This window comes from Carassius gibelio, chromosome B8 (assembly GCF_023724105.1).
Source record: "Carassius gibelio isolate Cgi1373 ecotype wild population from Czech Republic chromosome B8, carGib1.2-hapl.c, whole genome shotgun sequence".
In the NCBI taxonomy this organism is placed as follows: domain Eukaryota; kingdom Metazoa; phylum Chordata; class Actinopteri; order Cypriniformes; family Cyprinidae; genus Carassius; species Carassius gibelio.
In genome coordinates this window covers 19739760-19762948 of record NC_068403.1, presented here as the reverse complement: position 1 = coordinate 19762948, position 23189 = coordinate 19739760, and the positions used below count along the sequence as shown (strand labels likewise).

At 35.2% G+C, this 23189-nt stretch overlaps 2 long non-coding RNA genes across 7 annotated transcripts; one reads left to right on the top strand and one right to left on the bottom strand.

Annotated features, from left to right (window-relative positions):
• Nucleotides 1-13975: 13975 nt before the first annotated feature.
• LOC127963962 (uncharacterized) lies at nucleotides 13976-17224 on the top strand. 5 transcript variants are annotated; one of them, XR_008154941.1, is made up of 6 exons: nucleotides 13976-14583; nucleotides 15254-15356; nucleotides 15512-15678; nucleotides 16219-16346; nucleotides 16485-16568; nucleotides 17110-17224. It is a non-coding gene; the product is annotated as an uncharacterized LOC127963962 (long non-coding RNA). The 5 variants fall into 5 exon arrangements; XR_008154940.1 differs by lacking the exon at nucleotides 15512-15678; XR_008154942.1 differs by having other exon boundaries at nucleotides 13976-15356; nucleotides 16488-16568.
• A 2476-nt stretch (nucleotides 17225-19700) lies between these two features.
• LOC127963068 (uncharacterized) lies at nucleotides 19701-22631 on the bottom strand. 2 transcript variants are annotated; one of them, XR_008154727.1, is made up of 3 exons: nucleotides 22022-22631; nucleotides 21244-21338; nucleotides 19701-20322 (listed from the first exon to the last, which is right to left on the bottom strand). It is a non-coding gene; the product is annotated as an uncharacterized LOC127963068 (long non-coding RNA). The 2 variants fall into 2 exon arrangements; XR_008154726.1 differs by lacking the exon at nucleotides 19701-20322 and adding an exon at nucleotides 20616-21088.
• Nucleotides 22632-23189: the final 558 nt, after the last annotated feature.

Genomic DNA, 23189 nt, shown 5'->3' with positions numbered 1-23189 from the left:
TCTTCTTTAAATCTTAATCTTGCAGATTAAATATAATATAATATTAATGAAACAAAATAGGCAGATATTTCAGTCATAGTCATCTTGAGTAGTATTGCAAACAACCAAATCAGGTATCAATCAGTGAAGTACTGTACAGTATATAGATCATAAGATGTTTTTCTCTCAGAGTTAGTCTTCAACACATCATTCTACTGTGTTCAAAACCGTCAGTCAGTCGTTCGTGACAGATGGTTTGCATTTCCTGTTTACTGCTGTAATTCCTGCTTCTGTCACAGCATGATGACTAACTAACTCTCAGGAAGCAACCAAGCTCCTCTTTGAAATCTTTTTTTTTTCCTTCATTATCACGTTGTCTTCGTTATCACTACAGTTTTCCCAATGGGGAAAACCTCCTTAGAAAGAGACAACACAAATGATTCTTTGCAAAAAAATAAAAAATAAAATAATATATGAAAAATTAGAAATAAATACAGTATATTTTTTCACAGAAGCATATGCATGTTTAAATATTAATCTTATATGATATAGAATATATTTCGTTCATCTTTCACAGACCCCTAGCACCACCTTGTGGCTTCACAGGGACCCCAGGACCTACAGTACTTTGAAAATCTCTGGCCTGAAAAATACTAGCAATGTAATGTGTTTGTGATAAAATATATGAGCAATGCACCATAATAACACTGTCAAACACCTGTCAATCTCTCTCTCTCTCTCTCTCTCTCTCTCTCTCTCTCTCTCTCACACACTCTCTCTCTCTTTGTAATTCAGAAACAATTTCATTTTCGTAAGTTAATAGTTAATTGATTATTAGTCCGGTAAGAAGTGAAGATTCTATAGTGATGTCAAGAAAATTGATAGGTATTCTGAGTTACTGTCATTTCATACTAGAAAGGCAATAGTTTCACTGCCAGTGTGTACAAAATATCATTTAAAAAAATGATTGATGGGGCAAACTGGAGTTTCAGGTATGGATTGGACAGCACATTCATAAAATATGGGTTAACCAGTGGCCTGCTGAAATATTCTGAATGTCCACTAAGAGGCGCTGTTGATCCTTTTTTCTGGCTAGAAAAAGGAAAAAAGATCTAAGAAAAAACACATCAGTGCACTTCAGCAAAGTCAACAATATGTTTTAAACTGATATTTTCAAATGGAGAGGTCATTAAAAGGCAACCTGTCGTTTACTTTGGTTGTTTTAAAAGTAGCTTTAGTGAAGGATAAAGACGGGTGATCGAACTTCAGATACAGCTAGTAATTAGATGACGAAACCCTGTACTTTCTACGAAAGGAGGCACTGAATGCAATGCAATTATGAAGAAAAATGCTGCAACAGGTGCCATTAAAGTCATATATGCTCACAGATGCAGAACTTCTCTTTGCGTTTAAACCTGCATGGCCACATTTTGGATTCATGTTAAACTGTATCCATTTTAGTCAAAAAAAGCTCAAACCTGCTAAAAAGCGCCTATTATAGTGTAAACCAGATTTCACATCAAACAGATTCTTATTCAGACTGCCTTAACAGCACACCCACGTCATCTTCACTGAAGACATCACAACAATCAGTAATAATAATAAAAGCACATACTATTTGAAGATTAGACAAGCCACAGACACACAATCAGCACCTTGGCCCTGAATGTCAGCAAGAGAAACTGAATGCTCTCTGGCTGAAAAGAAAAGGGCTTACAGAGACAAAAAGAGGCTCACATAGCAGTGCTGATGATGTAATGGTGGAAATGGCTAGCTGCTTCAGATTTCTTGGTCTACTGATCTCAAGACCACACTGAAAAAGGTGTTGTGACAGCTCCGCTTAAGGTGCTGTTTGAGAATGTGTGTGATTTTGACAAACAATTGTGAAGCACTTTTGCAGAAAACACTCTTACGGGTGCTTTTTGCTGTTATCTGCTAACAGGAGTGAGGAAAAACACTTGAGGGTAGCTGCTACAGAACACTTAAAGGGCTAGTTCACCCCAAAATTGAAATTCTGTCAATTACTCACACTCATGTTGTTCCAAACCCATAAGACCTTCGCTCATCTTCAGGACACAAATCAAGACATTTTGATGAAATCTGAGAGCTTTCATACTCTGCACAGACAGCAAAGGGAGCTACCACATTCAGTTCCCAGGAAGGTGGTAAGGACATGGTTAAAATAGTCTATGTTACATCAATGGTTGAATCGTGATTTTATGAAGCTATGAGAATAATTTTGTGTGCAAAGAAAACAAAAACTAACTTTTTCAACAATTCTTCTCTTCCTGGCAAGTCTCCACTGCCATTCACAAGGGCAGGGAATGTACACATATGTGTTGTGATACTCCCGTAAATCATTGAATAAAGTCATTATTTTTGTTTTCTTTGCACACAAAAAGTATTTTTCTTAGCTTTATAAAATTAAGGTTGAACCACTGATTTCAAATGGACTATTTTTATGATGTCTTTACTACCTTTTTGGGCATTGAACATGCCATGCAGAGACAGAAAGCTCTCGGATTTCAGCTGAAATATCTTAGTTTTTATTCTGAAGATGAACGAAGGTCTCAACAGGTTTGGAACAACATGAGAGTGAATTTTCATTTTTGGGTGAACTATACCTCTAAATGCACTGTCCAATTAGTCATATATTTGCAAATTGGCATTTCTAATATTTAGCAATTTATCAGGCAATATCTGTAAAGCAAATAGGGTCAATTTTGATTTCCTGACTGAAAACATTATGAAAAAGCATTCAGCTTCTCTAATTTTGATAAGCTGACTGTCACTCAGTGTCTATTACTGTTTACGCTACCATGGGGTGGTATTGCATGTAATGTACTGAGTATCTCATATGCATATTACATTTTTATGCTATTTTGATTGTACCCTGTTCTGCATCATGTGTTGTTATTCCAAATAACTGTAATTGTAACTCTCTCACACTATTACAGCCCTCCTGAGCTCTCTACAAAGGTTTTATTCATTATTGGCAAACCCATGTCCTTCCCCGCAAGCATGCCATTGTGGTTTGCATTTAATAGAAGCAAACTTATCTGGCTGAATGAAATGAGCTTGTGGTAAGAGAGGGAACAGTGCATGTTTATCTGTGAAAGAGACTTCCACCATTATATGACAATATAGGGACATTATATGCAAAGGGGGAACTCGATGAGCTAAACTGAGCTAAGTTGCTGTTGGCAGTTTTAGCACAAATTGTACTATTTATCTGTATTTTTTGGTCTCAGTGCTCTGAACTCTTGCATGATTTAGTCTCTCTAAGCACTAAGGTTGTGACCGTGAGGAGATTATTCCACCGGTTTATCGACGTGTGACAATACCAATCACCATGGGGACAGGGGTATTTCCTCTTTTCCTCACTTTCCTTTGCTCTTAAATAGCGTGTAAAAGTGCTGTGCGTATTTTACTTTCACTTTCTAATAATAGCAATTCAGAGTAACAAAATTGTTCATTTTTAGTTTGTTTAAATTTCCTCACTTTTGAATAGCTTTAAAATACTGTGCACATTTTTCTTTCACTTTCTATTTAAAAGTTAGTCAGCTCGGCTCACTCTCCTGACTGGATTAATGAAATCTGTTCTGCACGCTGCATTGAGCAGCCGCATAGAGTTTTTAATTGTAATGTCTGTTCTTTTACTGAAATAAATACTTTTGCGGTGGGCAAGTGACGTAACCGGTGTTGTGGCTTAACACCAGTATCACCGTTAGCACCGTCTATTGCTGCAAGCCTACTAAGCACCTATTTAAAATGAACTAAACTATTTAAAGTGAACTAAATTTATTTTCACCTTATAAAATTAGATGTTTTAAAAAGAGAATTAATTAATAATGCAAATTGTAATTTAAAATATGAATAATTTAATTTGATTTAATTAACTATGTAACTTTTATCCCTCTAGTGGTTGAAGAATGAATCTACAAGTTGTTTGCAGAGGAAGATTGTTTTGTTACGTCAGTTGTGCTTTGGCTCTGGTGTTCTGTGTGAATGAATCTGATGGTTTGAAGTGCACAGATGATTGTTTTATCAATGCAAATGTTACTAACAACATAAAAACTCTCCTAAAATCAAAAGAAATGTTGTCAAAAAAAACAAAAGTTTATGTGCATGCAAGTGGCTTAATTGCACTCATATTCAACTTTAGTTTCAGTTGTTTTAAAATAATGTTACAAAAGATTAGCAACTCTGACATACATCATAATGTTTGCTTTTTATATCAGATAACAGTGAAAACTCTAACTTGGCAAGGCTATTCATAGGAAAACAGACCATTGTTTGGAGATTGGCTTTGTTTCCAATATAAACATTGTTTTGTGAATCTAGTCACGGCACAGCAAAAGTGATGCTGTGCTAACTATGTTGATTCATGTTTTATTATCGGTGCTATCGTGTTCCCTGTTTTTGGTTAATTCTATTATATATATTAGTAGCTTGTCCTTTCCTTTACCCAGCTAACACACTTTTTTGCTAATGTTTGATAATGTTAGGGGAAATAATACAGGAATGTTGTAATCATTTTTTAAAGATTATGGGAATGTTACTTTTGAAAAGTCGGAATAGGGCTGTGCAATTAATCGCATGCGATTGTCATTGTGACGCCCTCGGTGGGGAATAACAAGTAAGGAAAGGAGGCAACAGGGGAAACACTTCAAAGTCAATTTCATTTTAAGTTCTCAGCTACAAAAACAAACGAAAACGGCAGAGACATGCCATGCGATCGCCGGTCTTAGCCTAATAGGGAGTCGCTCCATTCAGTGAATCTGAGGTTGAAACCTTTTTTCTTTTGTTTGAGAGAGTTGCGGATGCTTACCAATGGAGCGATGTTGAGCACACTCTGCTCCTGCAGTGCGTGTTTACTGGTAAAGTTTATAAAGCATACTCTTCTTTGTCGGTTGCAGACAGACAAATTTATGAAAATGTTAAGTCGGCAGTTTTTAAAGTTTATGAGCGTGTGCCAGAGAGCTATCGACAGCAGTTTCACACACTACGGCGAAAACCTAACCAAACGCAGGTTGAAGTCGTTAGAGACTTAACCTTGCAGTTCAATCGCTGGCGTTTGTCAACATATATTGTAACCTTGGATAATTAGATTGATTTCATTATATTAGAACAGTATAAAAATACACTTCTGAAACGGTCGCCACGTATATTACAGAGCGTGGTGTTAAAACTGCATCTCGGGTGGCTGTTCTGGTTGATGAGCAGGAACTCATACACAAGTCTCGTGCATTCAGAACTGAACGTACCTCTCGGTTTCATGCTTTTGGACTATCTTAAGAACCCCAACCAGTGGCTCATGCGTTGATGTCTATTTCTCCAGCCTTACTACTTAGAAAAAGGGCACATTAAGGGCTCTGAAAACACATTAGCTGATGCATTGTCTAGGGCTCACATTTACAAAACGTTATATTAAGGTTTGTATGAGACTGTAGGTTCATGGGTATGTATTTTTTATTCCTTTGTCATGTCACCCTACTAGTATAAAAATGTAATATAGCGTATGCAAATTCTTTAAAGGCCTTTAATGTTATGATTGGTTGGTAACTTAACATAAACTTTTAGTTCCCTGTCTTTAAGGGGAGGGTGTCTTGGCCGCTGTATTCGTCACTCCTTCGGCCGTGTTTTGGTGTTCACTCTACAAGCTTTTATGGGGTGATCAGGTGAATTGGGCACACCGGTGCACAGGGGAGCCTGGGTATAAAGGTGTCCTGGTTACACAGGTGGAGTGACTCCCTATTGGCAACACCTGGTGCGGAGGCTAAGACCGGTGATCGCGTGGTACCTCTCTGCCATTTTTGTACATTTTTTTAGCTGAGAACTTAAAATAAAATTGACTTTGAAGCGTTACCCCTCTTGCCTCCTCTACTTACTTGTTATTCCCCCCTGAGGGCGCAACAGTCATGCGTATCTCGTCAGTAAAGTTGGTCCTGTGATTAGCAGGAAATTACCTCCTGCTTTCAGATGGAGTAGCATTTACTACACAGAGCTGTAGTTCACTGACAAGCTAGGCAATATCGTGTTCAAAATCAAATTCGATTAATCTGTGATTATGAATGCAATATTGCCTAATTTTCAGTGAACTATGGCTCTGTGTAGTGAATGCCGCTCAGTCTGAAAGCAGGTGATGGAGATTTACTGCTAATCACGGCTTTACTGACTTTCCTGACTTTGTGAACCTTGCCACAACATTGGGCCTACCCAAAGTCTGCTAGCTGGGTATTTATCTACATATATGAATCATAGATACTGACAAATTAACAGATGTAGTTTTCAAGCTTTCAAACTACAGATGATGCCTCCTCAGGGGCTGTTGTTCTCCATGACCAGCATATAATGCATGATTGCTTTTCATGATTGCATATACAGTATGTTGCAAACATATTATGTATAATATATTATGTGATTACTTCAAGTGATTTCCTGTCATTTGCTTCAAATATGCTTATGTTAACCATAACTCCATATGTTTTACAAGAGGTTCCATTTGTCTTGAGAAATCAGTTTCTGCTTGCATCCAACAGCCTTGTTTAAATCAGACCAACTGCAAACACTTCTGCTTGTTCTGGTGAAACGCTGCTGATTTCCACCCCAGGCTCCGTTGCAGAGCACTGCAGTTTCACAATCGAGGTGGCTCCAACTGAGTTTGATTGAATTACAGTCAGCAATACAGTGGACAAGTTCCAGAGGACTACAATAAATCTAATCACCTGCTTGTGGAAATGAAAAGGCATGCCACTACCTGCCAGTGTCTGTGTGTGTGTGAGTGGGTGGGGGGTGCAAGAGTGAGAGGCCACCACTGGTATAGTGTGTGTGCAGCACAACATAATAAATACGGGAGAATTGGAGCAGCGGGAAGGACAGGTGTTAAATGGACATCGAGGGATTTGAGAAAGGGAAGAAAAGAGAGTGACAGAAGTATAATAGAATAAGAAAAGCCAAGGAAGGAAGCCTAGAATAAGAAAGAAGGACAGGATAAAGCTCGAGTTGGTGAATGGTGATAGAAAACGAGTGGCATGATGGGCTTTGGTTGACTGTGAGAGACTCCACAGACTGCATATATAATCTAAAATCATTATTTCTCACCTGTAAACAGAAAAAACACTGAAATTTAATGATTTAAATAAGTCTTTTTTTTTTTTTTTGAAGCAAGGAGGTTTTTTTTGTCAGTACAAAATGTCAAAGGGGTCAATCACATAATGACTGATCTGACGTCATTTATTTGGAGTTACATTCACCCCTGATTGAGTTGTGGATTGTGGTCCCACTCCTAAGTACAGTAGACCTTAGTAAGGTTAGATGCCATTGAGTTTAACACAGATGACGATGAGACGGTGAAGGTTAGACTTACCATCTTTACAATTGCCCACACTGTCATGTGATTTTCACAATTTACCATTTTATATTTTTTTTTTATTATTTTATTTAATTGTTTTATTTTTTATTTTTGAGTGTTGCATTATGATTTTATGATTTTTATTTTTATTATTAACAGTATACATTACCATTTGAAAGTTTGGGGTCAGTAAGCTTTTTATTAATTTAATTTTTTTTTTTTTTTTATGCTTTCCAAGGCTGCATTTATTTAATCAAAGCAATATATTATATTAATATATTATTACAATGTAAAAAAAAAAAAAAAAAAACGTTTTGGTTCTTATTTTAACACTACAAATAAAAATTCATTCATGTGAAGGCAAAGCTGAATTTTCATCATCTTTCATCATCATCAGTCCAATCTTCAGTGTCACACGATCCTTCAGAAAGCATTCTAATAATCTGATTTGATGCTCAAGAAACATATATTCTTCTTATAACAGTTGAAAACATTTGATTTTCTTAATATTATGGAAACATTTAGCTTGTAGTGTAGTACTTTTTTTCTGTTGACTCCTGTGTTAAATGGTGTCCTTCATTTGCATATTGTATTTTTTTTTTTTTTTTTTTTTTTTTAAGTGTCAGAAATTTTTTCCCTCACAACAACAATAATAATAATCATAATAAGAGTATTTTTTTAAATATATAACACATGAATGTACATTGAACTATAGCAGAGTGAAATTGTGTGTTCCCTGAAGAAGTGTGTGTGTGTGTGTGTGTGTGTGTGTGGACAGTTTCAGTTTGAGATAAAGCAGCTTATTATTTTGGCTTCAGTGGTTTGATTTAAATCTTGTCAATAGCGTTCTCTCCTCTCTCCCCTTGTATTATTTATGCTCGGAGGCTGCACTGGCCCAGCACTTTCATATTTTCTGCCTTTAAGTGTTTGTAGTAACCTACTCATTGAACCAGTAAATTGATCTGACAGATGCTGATGCTCTTATATTGTATGCCTTTAAGCAAAGTTTTGGCAGATAGCATCAGATTAGGCTCAGGCTCTGGACTGCCAGTAAGCATAGTCTGCAGTCTAACCATCTCTCAGGACTCCGTCTGAGTGCTGCCGGTGGAGGCGTCATAAATCATGTGATTGATTTGTTCCTTTTGACTAGCGTAGCACCTTTACTAATCTCCAATAGCATCTACTTAATGATCAGTGCTGCACAAGTCTACATCTTGTTACATCTTATGCGTCAAGTGCATTTAAAGCAAGTGCTCCTAGATCTAAATCTGATTAAAACAGAAGTGCACTGTGAGATTTGTTATTTGAGATGTATTCATGCTGCACTTTTTACTATGAATTTATGTATAAAGTTGTGGTCTCTAAAGGTTGTATAAGGGAATATTTAATAATAATGGTGATATATTACTAATGTTGAAAGGAATGATTATCCCAAAATGTGCATCCATAATCCAGGAATGCTACCAAATTCAGAACATCGTGCTGAGAAACTGAGCTTTCCTTCAAAAAGAAGAGTTAAAATATTTTTTGGTTAATTTTTAATTGCATTAATTGCATTTTTAATTGCATTTATGTTGTCTAGTGCAGTGGTTTTCTTTATATTGAAAAAAAATAATAAAAGTTTTCATTGGTTTACACAAAAATAGTGCCAAAATTATGTCACAATTATTATTTTTTCACAATTTTAAGATATCTGTATTCAAAAACAAACTGAAAATTATATTTTAAAATATATTGAAATATAATCCAGTTACTTTACATTAGAACATTAGTTCACAGTTTAACTGTTTTACTGTATTTTGATCAAATAAATGCAGCCTTTGTGAGCACAAAATTTTTCTTTCAAAACGTTAAAGAAATCATACTGATCCCAAAGTTAGTTGTGCGGTGTACCACGATCCACTAAGCATTTAAAACAATATTTTCTCATAAGGTGAGTCCTGCAGTTTAGTTCAAGAAGGAGTTATTGTGCACCAAGAACTCCTCCCTGTCATTAAAAGAAAGCATGCCACAGGAAAAAGTTATCAAAAACATATTGTATCCATTACAAATGTCTATTCATATCATCTTTAACTTCTGCATAATGACTTATAATCCCAGTGCTCATCTCCATTAATGAGTGTCATTTTTAATCAAATAGTTTATATCAAAATGAAAACAGAGTTTAAAATAATTTATTGTTTTGCTCACTGTAGTAAAAGTTTGCATACGCATGGGTCAGAGTTTGCAAGCAGGTGCGTACATTTTTTTTGGATAGGTCATGGTGTACTCCTCTTTAAGGGCATGTTTTGTGCATAAGCAATGGTTATAAAGGAGGCCCATGAGCTGCTTTCCATTAAAAAAATCAGGATCTTGGCTGAACTGTGCCTTTTCAGCAGCTCCTGGGTGTTATTATGGACTAGATAATGTCTTGAAAATTGTAATAGTAACATTACCAATTGTATCTGTTTAGAGTTAATGCATCCCGTGCGGCACATATCGATTTCCAGGCTGGGATTTAAACCAGAAAATGAAAACACTAATAGGCCTTTCATCACCATGTTTAACCATCCTGAGTCTCACAAGCTTCCATTTAGTTTTGTTCCCAATTTCAGTCTGGCCCTAATGCAAATGCAGCCCTTCTGTCTGAACAGTTTGTGTGTGGAACCATCAGTTAACTGCTGTAGGCAGCTGAGTTGACGACAACATGATGCACTAGAATTAAAGAAATAACTGGAGGATAAACGCTGAGAATGACAGCTGCCTGCACTCAAGTAACTGATGTTGATACTGCTTTCATATCTCTTTACACAAAGCTAAAAGCTCTAATATTTTAAATATCCTTAAAGAGATCTTTATTTTTTATTTTTCAGGGAATTGTGTCATCGCATTTACTCATCATGTATCTTGTGTTTGGGATGCAAAAATAAGATATTTCTGAAGAATTTTTTTTTATATATACACTGAAAGTTAGTGTAGACCAAAGAAAAATATCTTTAATATCTGTGTTCTTCATTAAAAAAATAAATAAAAAAACCTTCCAGGTTTGCAATAGACATGTGGTTGAGTAAATGATTGCAAAATGAACTATCAATTTAAGACTGACTATTAGCTATATTTTCAAGTGGATATTTTTTTCCCCTTTTCAAGGGCTTCAATGAATATTTGTTTTTTCCCGTAAATGTACATGCACCTCAAAAATGGTCAGTATTTTTACCTTAATTGTTTGCCAGTAATATTATTATACAAATTTTGAATTTTATTTGAGTTTTTTGGTGTAATTCTAAATTTAGTGTTTATGCCTACAAATAATTTGACAACAGAATAAAAAAAATATATATACGTTTTTTTTTCTCAGTGTATTTTGAGGTAGTTTTTGGTAGGTTTTTCTTTTTTGGCAGTTTTTACTCCATGTGCAGCAAACTGGGGTCCATTGATTAGTTTGTAAATGTTAAGTGTCCCATGGCAGTAGAGTAGATATTGAAACATAGCATAAATTCTGAATTAACAGGCTTGCAGAGAGCATAAAATAAGCATGGCTGTTTCAGTGGAATCTGATGAGATGTTTTTTACTGTGCTCACACACAGTGTATTCCCCACAGCCTTTGTTGGTTTTTCGCTGTGGTTCCAGCTTCATTTGTTCTGCTGGGCCTGGCTGCCTCTCACACCTCCATCCGGCTCTCTTTCTGTGGGGAACGCTATGAATTGCTATGAATTTTAAACGCTGGATTAGAATCCCTGAGAGAGAAAGGCAGCGGGAATCTTTACAAGCAGTAGCTAGCTAATTTGTAATTTTTGAACACAAGCCCAACATGTTCATGTGTTGGTTGCTCCTTCACCCCCAGAATGCTGATCTGACGAGTAAAAGCGAAAATATTGGTGACAAACTATAAGTGAAAACAGATAAGTTTAAACAGATAAATTTAAAGATATTTAGAGGAAATCGTTCATACGACTTTCCCCATGGGCGTAAATTCACAGCCCTTAGATTAGTGTCAATCCTTGCTAATGTGAGGCCAGTGTGTTTTGGTATTGAGGTTAAGCTTATGTGTTCTAAATCCACTCTAAATCCCCTTTACAACACTGTATCTCTGGTAATGGCAATAAGCAGTGTTTGAAAATTAGTCAGGTCTGGGTTGGGGTGCCAAGAATTGATTGTACTAAAATAACAAATACAATCTGAGACAGACATAGCTGTCTGGAAATGCTCTTTTCTTTAAAATTAAAGATTACTTTTATGTTTACATAAGCTGCATTTATTTGATCAGAAATATTGCAAAAACAGTCATTTTATCAAATATTACTGTTGTTTAAAACTTTCTCTAACTTTCTGTTATGGCAAAGGTGGATTTTTTGCGTAATTACTCCAGTCTCATGCTCATCCTTCAGAGATCATTCTAATATGCTGTTTTGCTGCTTAAGAAACATTTTTTATTATGGTAAATATAATATAATATTTTTGCAGAAACTGTGATGTATTTTTTTCTGAAATTTGTTATACATAGAAAAAAAAACAAAGTATTAACTGTCACTTCTTTACTGAATAAATGTATTAATTTCTTTAAAAATGCACAATGCATATTGACTGTTACTGTAATGGTGGTCATGACTACATTTGTAGAATAAAAATGAACAGAGGTATAATTCTTTATTATTATTATTATTAAACAATTTAATCTTTGTATAGTACATTTATTAAAATAAACATTTATTGGTATTGTGCTTATGCTCATGCTCTTAGACCTCTCCAAACACACATACCAATTTAATATATCTATATTAGGTCTTATTAGAGCTTATATTTACTTCATTCCTAGACTTTCTGGAACCACTGCAAGCTTCCATTTTTGCAGCACTTCAGACAGTCAGTGGTGCTTCTCTCTAATTGGGCACCATTTACCAGCAGGGCCATTGTCTTAGCTTACAGAGAATGAAGAATCCTCTGCTTTTTCACCACTATATATTCAAAAACAATTCGATAGATTCGTTATTTGCATTGAAAATCATAAAACCTCATTATTTTAAGATTATTGACATTCCAAGTGAATATTATGGTCCTACAGTGGCGTCTCACTTGAAATGCTTGACACACTTATTAGGTGAACTACAGCCAGACTTAATGATGGGATATGTCAGGATAAGTTGGGATCATTTTTGCTGTTTCTTTTAGTTAACACAAGGATGAGCAGTTAAAGTCATTACAGAGGTCTCATTTGGGCACCAAGCTAAATTCCAGCAATTATCATTTTGGGCAGTGTTGGGGAAAGTTACTTTTAAAAGTAATGCACTTCAATATTGCATCACTCCCTAAAAGAGTAACTAAATATGTTACTTAGTTACCTTTATTGAAAGTAATTGCTTATGTTTATGTAAAGTCACTTTTGCTTATTAGTATGGTTGAATCATCGAAGGACAGCATCACATATGCAATTATTGCAGCTTTGCGCCACATTTATTTGCATTTTAATGTTTTTTTTTGTTTTAATTTTGAGGAATACTGAATGTTTTTATGCAATTGAGATGAGTAAATGCATGTTCACATTCAGCCTAGAAATACAGTAACCATCACATTTGCACAGTGCACATAATGAACAGTTGAATAGACATCTATCTGGGTTATGCCTAAAGGTAAAGAAGAAAAAGCTTTCGGCGTCAGGGCTAGGTTGAAAGGCAAATTGTATAGAAAATCGACACAATATATTCTCCCACATTATACACATCAAGGACAAGCAATTCAATCTTCTAAAAAGAGATGATTCCTAAACCTTGTTTGAGGCACTCATAATGACATTGCTTCACAATATGGATACCGGAAGGTCCAGGGTGAAGTCCATGAATATATTTCCTAAAGGATTGACGTATTGTGTCTTGGTTTGGTTAACATAAGCGAGCCTTTCCAAGGTTCCTAACAAATGGGCCTCTGTGTGGAGAATAATAAAAAGGAATATTACTTGACTTACCTACCTCACTGAGCATACACCTGTAAGATGAAAATCATTTAACCAACATCTCTTCTGAATACAAATCACTACATACATATGTTATAAGAAGGTGCATTGAAGAGCAGATGCACAATGGGAACTAGAGATACTAGTAAAAGTCAATAGATTAAGGAATCAAAAAATAAATAAATAAATAAATAAATAAATAAATAAAAAATCAAACTGGTCACAATAGGTAAAGAGGCGGGAATTCTAATTACAGTTAAAAAGATAAGATTTTAGATTCCAACCATTCTGCATTAATTTTTATTATCATCATTGGCTCTTCGTACCTTATTTAGGTAAAGGAAATGTAATCGACTCTATAGATATGACAATTCCATATTATGATTTCTAGAATATTACATTTTTGTATTTGCTATGACCAAAAAAAAAATAAATCATGCATTTTTCATGCACAAGTAATGATAATTTGAGTATAAATAATTTCATGCATAAATGCTAAATTTTATAAATAAAAAGATCCTTTTAACCAGCATTCATTTATAATTTATGCATGCATTTTTTTTCAGGATATATTTTTATGGGAATTCTTTTGAACATGACCAAGTTTGGTAAACAGAGCTATGATTACTTCACCCGTATTCATGCTTGCAAACATAATCAGATTAACCAAACTCTTTCATAAATGAACATGCATGTGTAGGGGCAGCTTTCAAATCAACACAGTCTCACTCTCTACTCGTCAAATGTCTGACGCATGGTCAAGTGATCTGGCGTCACTTTTTTGACGCACTGGGTATACCTTTGGCGTTATTTTTCAACGTGCAGGTTAGTCCGATAGACTTCTATAGAACTCAGCAGCGTTTAAATTTGACGTCTTGGTTCAGCACACCGCAACTACACTGAATAAATAAAAATAAATAATAGGCTACAAAAAAAATTATATATGACAGAGATCGTTTTTATCTGGCCCTCCAACTTGTTTTTAAGGGTTTAAATATTCTCGCAATCTGATATCAAAGTGATCTCTGTGCCAAAGCTTAGCGCGTTCATCAGTGGTGAGTTTAACAACACTCAACTGCAGGTAAAACAGCACTCAGCGGTGAGTTTGACCAAAGCAACACTCAACTGCAGGGAAAACGACATAAAAAGGTGAGTTTAACAACGCTCCAAGGCGCGTGCAAGTAAGCAGTTTAACCGTTTTCTTACAACCCATTTCGCTTATCGCTTATTGATAGTTCATCATCTCTATGAAATCACGTTCAAGAAGTCTCATTCAGCACACATCGCGATACTTGCCATCAGTTTCCATGTGCCACAGGGTCGGTGAGTAGATATAATTACGCTCTTTTAATGCCTGTTATAAAATGTATTCTGTCTTTATTAATCAGATTAGCGCCATATTGTTTACTCGCTGTATTATATCAGTCATCCGCGGCTGTCTTTGAGTTTCATTGCGTTTAACTAAATGAACACACCTGCTAACTAGTGTGATTAAACCCTGTCGGTCACGTGACGTGCCATAGACTTTCAATATATTCATTTCATGTCAAAGATGTAAATTTGTAGTAAAATCATGGTAACCACGACACGTACAATAGCAACAAATTAAATTTGAAGTTAAAACCCAGGAACGGGACATTTACCATGTTTTTGCCACAGTAACTGTAGTTCTACTATGGTATATTAATAACCAATACAACAATACAATAATCATCAAACTAACTATGGTTGTACAACTGTAATGGTCGTTTTTGATGTGCTTTTATATGACAGATATCACACATTTACTGTACCATGCTTTTGATACCTTTTTATGTAAATCCAAAAAAAGTAAATAAATAAAAGGAAACATTTTTCCCTTCCTGCAGTTCATTCATATCAGTTTATATTTTAAATATTTTGCTCACAAAACATTATTAAAATTCTGTTTATAATTCTATTTTATTGTACCCCTCTCCCTTTCTTATTTTTATTATTATGTATTTTTTTTTAGCTGAAAAGATGTAAAGGAAGCAGTCATCCCTGTGGTGTTTGTGGAGAGGTATTTTTTCAGAAATGGAGAAGGCAGAAAGCTGCGGAGGCAGACATTTGCAGCAGTAAGTCTGTGTTGTTTTTACCTTTTTATCAAACTGCTGTTATAAATTGCACAGCATTTGTTGTTTCTTAAACTTTTGCACTGTCCAAATACCCACACTTGCCATCTTTGCACTTGACCAATCGATTATTTATTTGACGTATTTCCTATGTTTAGGCCAAGTGTTCGAGTGAGCATGATGACCACAAGTGTGTGTCGAACTTTTCATCACCTGATGACAGTGGTTCCCAATCCTGATCCTGGAGAACCCCAGCACTGCACGGTTTTGGTGTCTCTCTTATCTGTCTTGGAGTCTTCACTGATGAGCTGATGAGTTGAATCAGGTGTGTTTGATCAGGGAGACATCTTAAATGTGCAGTGTTGGGCTTCTCCAGGACCAGGATTGGGAGCCACTGCCTTATGGGACACACTTAAGTGTTTACAGAGATTTTTAGTTTGATCATTCAACTTTGCATTTTGAAATAAATTAATTGAAAAATTATTTTCAATATCTAATTATTATTATTATTATTATTATTATTATTAATATTTTACATACATTGTAAAGGTTTCCGTGACCCCTTGTGAGATCTCGACAAAAGGTCTCACAATTTATTCCAAAAATTGATGCATGATGGGATACACTAAGCCTGGTATAGAGCTCCGGAGCGGTATTGGAGATAATGTGGGTTTAGTGTTCATTAAGGGCACTGCGCTTTGGCATTATTAAGACTTGCGCACTACTGATAACAGTCCTGTTAGCTTGTAATAATTTTTTTTAATATATATATGAATATAGCTGTATAATTACACACACACATACGCACAGTAATGTATAAGATGCATGTAATGTAGTAATATTTTTCTTTCTTTCTGTCTTACAGGATTGTTTGCAGATAATGCTGTTCAAGCTCAACAGCTCTTTTAAGAGCTAACCCTCACAAACCTTCCTAAAAACTAAAAGAGCTATTACTGAGTCTCAGCGAATTTTGCCATGATCAGCTCTTCCCAGGTACATTTGTTTAAAATATTTCTGAATCAACATTTACTCATCAAATGCTCTGGTCTGAATCTTATTTTAAATTAACTTAATTATATGTTTAATGAGCAATGTTAATTGCACACAGAGTAAGATTATCTTGTTTTTCAGAAGAGAAGGAAGACCAAGGAAATGATTTGCTCATGAGGAATGAAGATGGCCATCTTGAGCCCAAACAAAGACTGAAGTCCTCTGGTATGTGTGTGTTGAAGCAATGCTGTGCAATGCTGTGTTATGTGTTACAGCACTTTATGATTTTATCTCACAGGACTGTTCATCTCAGCCGTAATTTATTCTTTCTATGTTTTTATTCTTAATAAAAAAAAAATTATATACAGCTATTACAATTAAATCATGTAGGCAAAGTGTGACCCGAATATTTTTAAACTTTAAGTAAAAAAAAAAAAAAAAACACCAACTGTTTGTCTTAATAAAAGAATACAAGTTTTATGTAAGTGGTTTACATTATTTCATTGTTTCATAAATGTTGTATTATAAATTGTGGATTGATAGTTGATTGGTTTGAAGCCAGGCCTTACACTAAAACACATTTGTGAGAGAAGTCAGGAACTTTGAAGATAGATTAGAGAGGGGAAAAAAGACACATTTACTGCAACAATAGATGAATTATAGAGGCAAAAAATTCTGTCACATGCTAAGGGGTGTCTCATGAGCAAGTCCTTTGCCTTAATTCTTGCAGAATGAAATTTTTATTGCAGTATTTTAATTTGTACAGATGATCTCATCAGCCAAATGGGGGGTTTTGACCAAGTGATGCTCTTGAAAGGACTGAAAGAAGAGGATGTGGTAAATTGTCTTCAGAGAAAAACCTTCTCAAAAGGTCTCAAAACAGCTTGAAGAATGGTAAGTGTACAGTACTACAAGGGTCATAGTTGCTCACACTGCTAAAATCACACAGAACATAAGCTGAGCTCTCTGTCAATTAAACAACTTAATCTGTATTGTGTGTTTCACTTTGACCAGGTCTGGGATCTTAGGACTAAGAGATCCTCTGGCTGAGAAAAGGCTACACCACACCAGTGCTGGATATCAACCACAAACTGTTTCCAGACACGAGAGAAGAAGAACACGATGGGGAGATGAAACCAGTTTAGATGTGATGATGGGAATCATTATTTTCTGGAACAGTATCACATGTCTTAAATGTATCACATGATCTGTATCACAGTTGACTGGATGGATTATTTTTACTTTTAAGGACATTTCATCACTCATCTGTGTGAACTGATTAATTTATGATATTAATGAATTTTTGATCCTTTATTATTTTCCTTGAACTGTGTTTGTCTTGAAGCTACTTTATCAACTTCATAGTCTATGCTTCAATAAAATTAATATGGTGAATATTGTGTGTTGAAAATTCTTGGTAAATTCATAATTTTACTAGATACTGTAGGCTACTATGGGTTTATTCTACACTTGAAAAACTACATATTAATTACCAGGATTATTTTTTGCTTAAACATTAATGACACCTGGAACAACAATACACCAGAAAGTTAGTATTGTATATATTTAATCACAAATATGCCTATATATCTATATAAAGGGATTTACTAGATGAATTATTTTGAAAAGCCATTTACTTTATAGTTACAAACACTTGAGGGATAACTGAGAATGTAGCAGGAATGATCAACATGGATCTTGTACTGCATTAAATCCAAGAGCACGCACATTACTGATGTTCAGCATCTGAGGACCCAGATAAGGGGATGAGGAGGACATTTTTACACTGATTGTTGCTAATTAGTTAATATATATAGTATTCTGAGTACTCCATGAATTATTCCTTGTGGAATAGTGAAGTATCACAATGTGTATAAATTGTCCTTGATTATTGCTTAACAGTGGGGAATAGATAATGGCATGTTGTTGCAGGTTTATCCATTATATTTATTACTGTTAACTTCAAAAATAAAATAAATAATCTATAATTTTTATTATTAAATCATTTCTTTCTAATTTTGCCATGTTTCATCAGATGGCCTCACCATGTCCTGTCAAAAGCTTTACTGCTCATGACATAAGAATAAGAAAAGGTTAGTCTGTGAAAACTGTCAGATATAAATGTGACTCAGCTCAGTTTGTTGTCCATTATGAGGAGAATACATACATGTAGGTTTTACTGCCCTTCTACCCCCAGGGGCCCAGTAGCACCCCCCGGAAGAGCCAAAAACTGTACATTTGAAATGGCTGTAAATCAGAGTCCAATTAATGAATCAAAGAGAAAACCAGAAGAATTTTTACTTATGCTATGCTGATAAAATAATGTCGGGCACAGTTTTCAGAAATAAATGGAAATGTTTCATAAAGCCATTTTAAATATTGCTCCCTCTAAAATACCAAATTTCACTCTGTCTTTCAATTATATCATAGAGGTTTACACAATGAAACTATTCATATATCCAGTTTTCCATTAAATATATTATTTATTTCATTTCGTCAATAAAACGATTTAAACTACATTACCCACAAGCCTCCGTCGTTCTATATATGGAAAGGCGAAACTAGGGGCTGTTTTTTGTAGTTCATCGAAGTTATGATTAGGGTTAGGGTTAGGATCTCGCTAAAGAGGTAATTTTCCTCAACATAGCAACCCTTAATTGTTGACTTAATATATTACTAATGTGATAATAGTAGCAAAACGTTCTTTTGTAACACGATGCGCTGTTTAGTATGGGTTAAAGGATAGTCCAACCACAGACAACCCTGCGATGACAAGGGACATTGACAGCCAATGATATCAAAGCTGAGCAGCGGCGTCACGCTTCCTTATCCATTTATGACCGATGACTTTCGTTTTTCGGCTGAAGGGATAGATTGGTTAACAATCAATAACATTTGCTACCTATTAGATTGTGTTTTATTAACGTCTACACCTTCCTCCAACAATAATGCAAATGCGCTAATTATTGTTTTCAGCTTGACAAAAATTGGGCAATATTGATGAGCACATGGCCAGCATTCGCAGTTCTATCGAACCGATTCCTCTCATTAAATCTTTTTTTTTTTTTTCTAAGACAGGTGCATTTTCTAATCAAATGATTAGCTTGTAACATTTAAATTGCATGTTATGTTTTGTTTTAAATCTATAAAAATTATTCACTTTTGTTTTTCTGTGATTTGCCATTCTTTACCAATTGAAATCTAGCAATAAAAACAGAGTTAAAAAAACTGATTCAAAGACAAATTGCCCATATAACTGCACTGCATCCTCTGTCAATAAGTTGTTTTTGCCACTATGAAGAATAAAAATTCTTTGCAAATACTTTTATTTAAAAAAAAAAGTAAATACAGATAGTCTTTCAGAGAACACTGAAGAATTTATTTGACCAAAAAGTGATACAACACACTGTTTCAAACTCAGAAAATAAAGACCATGAAGACATGCATGTCAAGTGTGCAATATCATCTATAAACCTCCATCAGCACAGCATCAAATAAACACTGATTGTCCGAACAAAGGAAGAAAGATAACGTTCAGGAAAACAAACACCTGCTACATAAAATTGCAGAAATAAAACTGACAATAACATCATTCACTTCATGACTGGAACTAGGGGATGGCTGTGCATGAATACGTCCTTTACGAAAACTCCTGATGAGAACTGATGTTTGTTTTTTTATGATAAAAGCACCAGAAGTAAAGTTTACTGTATGAAGCTTGAAAAAGAGAACACAATGCTTTATCAATATAAAAATACTATTTTCAACCATTGTTTTGATCACTGGTTCTGTATACAATATATGGGTTGCTGGAAGGTCACAATGTATTCATTATAAGCTTAGAACTAAAACAAAACTGCACTGCAAAGTCTAAACACTAATCAAGGGAGCATTTCTGTGTGTGTTGGGAAGATAAAGAGTTAAAGAGGTGAGTCCTTGTGCATGATCGAGAAGAACATCATTATCTGCGAATACAATCCTGAAAGACAGAAAGGAAGGAAATATTATTACATGCTACTTTTAGACCATAAAACCAGCCTCTGTAAAGATGCTGTATAATTATATATTAAATGCATCTATTATTAAAAGCTAGTCAATAATAGCAAGCTATATTCATATGAATTATAAAAAAATACATTACATGCTTAAAGGAATGTTATCAGTAGTGTAATTGATCTGCTCACGGAAACCTTTCCAATGTATGTGAAATATTATTAATAATAATAATAATAATAATAAGATACTGAGAATAATTTGGTAGTAAAACAAAGTGTTGCATGTTTTCTTGGTGTACAGAAAAGTATATTTATTTTGTACATCATTTGCAACTGCTTTTTTTTCACTTAATTAGAAGCCCCCAAAATTAAATTGTCCTCTGTAATAGGGACTAATGAAAAGAGAATTAGAATTTATTTTAAAATGCAAAGTTGAATAATAATCAAAAAAAAAAAAAAAATCTCTGTAAACACTTAAGTGTGTCCCATAAGGCAGTGGCTCCCAATCCTGGTCTTGGAGAAGCCCAACACAGCACATTTGAGATGTCTCCCTGATCAAACACACCTGATTCAACTCATCAGCTCATCAGTGAAGACTCCAAGACCTCAAAAGTGTGTTTGTGAGATAAGAGAGACGCCAAAACCGTGCAGTGCTGGGGTTCTCCAGGACCAGGATTGGGAAACACAGTCATCAGGTGATGAAAAGTTCGACACACACTTGTGGTCATCATGCTCACTCGAACACTTGGCCTAAACATAGGAAATACGTCAAATAAATAATCGATTGGTCAAGTGCAAAGATGGCAAGTGTGGGTATTTGGACAGTGCAAAAGTTTAAGAAACAACAAATGCTGTGCAATTTATAACAGCAGTTTGATAAAAAGGTAAAACCAACACAGACTTACTGCTGCAAATGTCTGCCTCCGCAGCTTTCTGCCTTCTCCATTTCTGAAGGAAAACCTCTCCACAAACACCACAGGGATGACTGCTTCCTTTACATCTTTTCAACAAAAAAAAAAAAAACATAAATAATAAAAATAAGAAAGGAGGAGGGGGGTAAAATAAAATAGAATTATAAACAGAATTTTAATAATGTTTTGTGAGCAAAATATTTAAAATATAAACTGATATGAATGAACTGCAGGAAGGGAAAAATGTGTCCTTTCATTTATTTACTTTTTTTGGATTTACATAAAAATGTATCAAAAGCATGGTACAGTAAATGTGTGATATCTGTCATATAAAAGCACATCAAAAACGACAATTACAGTTGTACAACCATAGTTAGTTTGATGATTATTTTATTGTTGTATTGATTATTAATATACCATAGTAGAACTACAGTTACTGAGGAAAAAACATGGTAAATGTCCCGTTCCTGGATTTTAACTTCAAATTTAATTTGTTGCTATTGTACATGCCGTGGTTACCATGATTTTACTACAAATTTACATCTTTGACATGAAATGAATATATTGAAAGTCTATGGCACGTCACGTGACCGACAGGGTTTAATCACAATAGTTAGCAGGTGTGTTCATTTAGTTAAACGCAATGAAACTCAAAGACAGCCGAGGATGACTGATATAATACAGCGAGTAAACAATATGGCGCTAATCTGATTAATAAAGACAGAATACATTTTATAACAGGCATTAAAAGAGCGTAATTATATCTACTCACCGACCCTGTGGCACATGGAAACTGATGGCAAGTATCGCGATGTGTGCTGAATGAGACTTCTTGAACGTGATTTCATAGAGATGATGAACTATGAATAAGCGATAAGCGAGAATGGTGTGTAAGAAAACGGTTAAACTGCTTACTTGCACGCGCCTTGGAGCGTTGTTAAACTCACCTTTTTATGCCGTTTTCCCTGCAGTTGAGTGTTGCTTTGGTCAAACTCACCGATGAATGCTGTTTTACCTGCAGTTGAGTGTTGTTAAACTCACCACTGATGAACGCGCTAAGCTTTGGCACAGAGATCACTTTAATATCAGATTGCGAGAATATTTAAACCTCAAAAACAAGTTGGAGGGCCAGATAAAAACGATCTCTGTCATATATATATATTTTTTGTAGCCTATTATTTATTTTTATTTATTCAGTGTAGTTGCGGTGTGCTGAACCAAGACGTCAAATTTAAACGCTGCTGAGTTCTATAGAAGTCTATCGGACTAACCTGCACGTTGAAAAATAACGCCAAAGGTATACCCAGTGCGTCAAAAAAGTGACGCCAGATCACTTGACCATGCGTCAGACATTTGACGAGTAGAGAGTGAGACTGTGTTGTTCAAATTCCTCAGAGATCTGTGACAATTTATTCCATGTAGCCCTGCAGATGTCCTGCAGTTAATGATGAAGTAATGTTAAGCTGTTCTTACCAGACACATGACTGTCCAAGTCTGGTTTAAGCTTTAACTCTGAGCTTTGGGAATCCTTTCCTACTCCCTTGCATCCGGATTTGCACTTCCACTCTTTGAACCATACACATCCTATGCTAAGTTTGTGAACTATCCACACACCCTTATGAAACTGCCAAAACTCAGCACTGGAACAGAACTGAAGGATGTGATATTCTGTTCCTCAGCTGAACCTGAAGGTAAGGTCCTCTTTCATGCAGTGCCCCTGCTGTCTAATGGGTAACAATGGATATGACAGACCAGAAAGTGAGAGTATAAGGTTGTGTAAGGTGTCATTCAAGGTGTCTAGCTGCCAGTTTCCACTGCTGAAATGCTGTGGAAATGTGCATGTGTGTCGATATTTGCTATCATAAAGTGTTTATACAACTTTGTTGATATTTGATTCGATTTAAATTATTTCAGTGTGTTCTTACAGAACAGGAGCAATG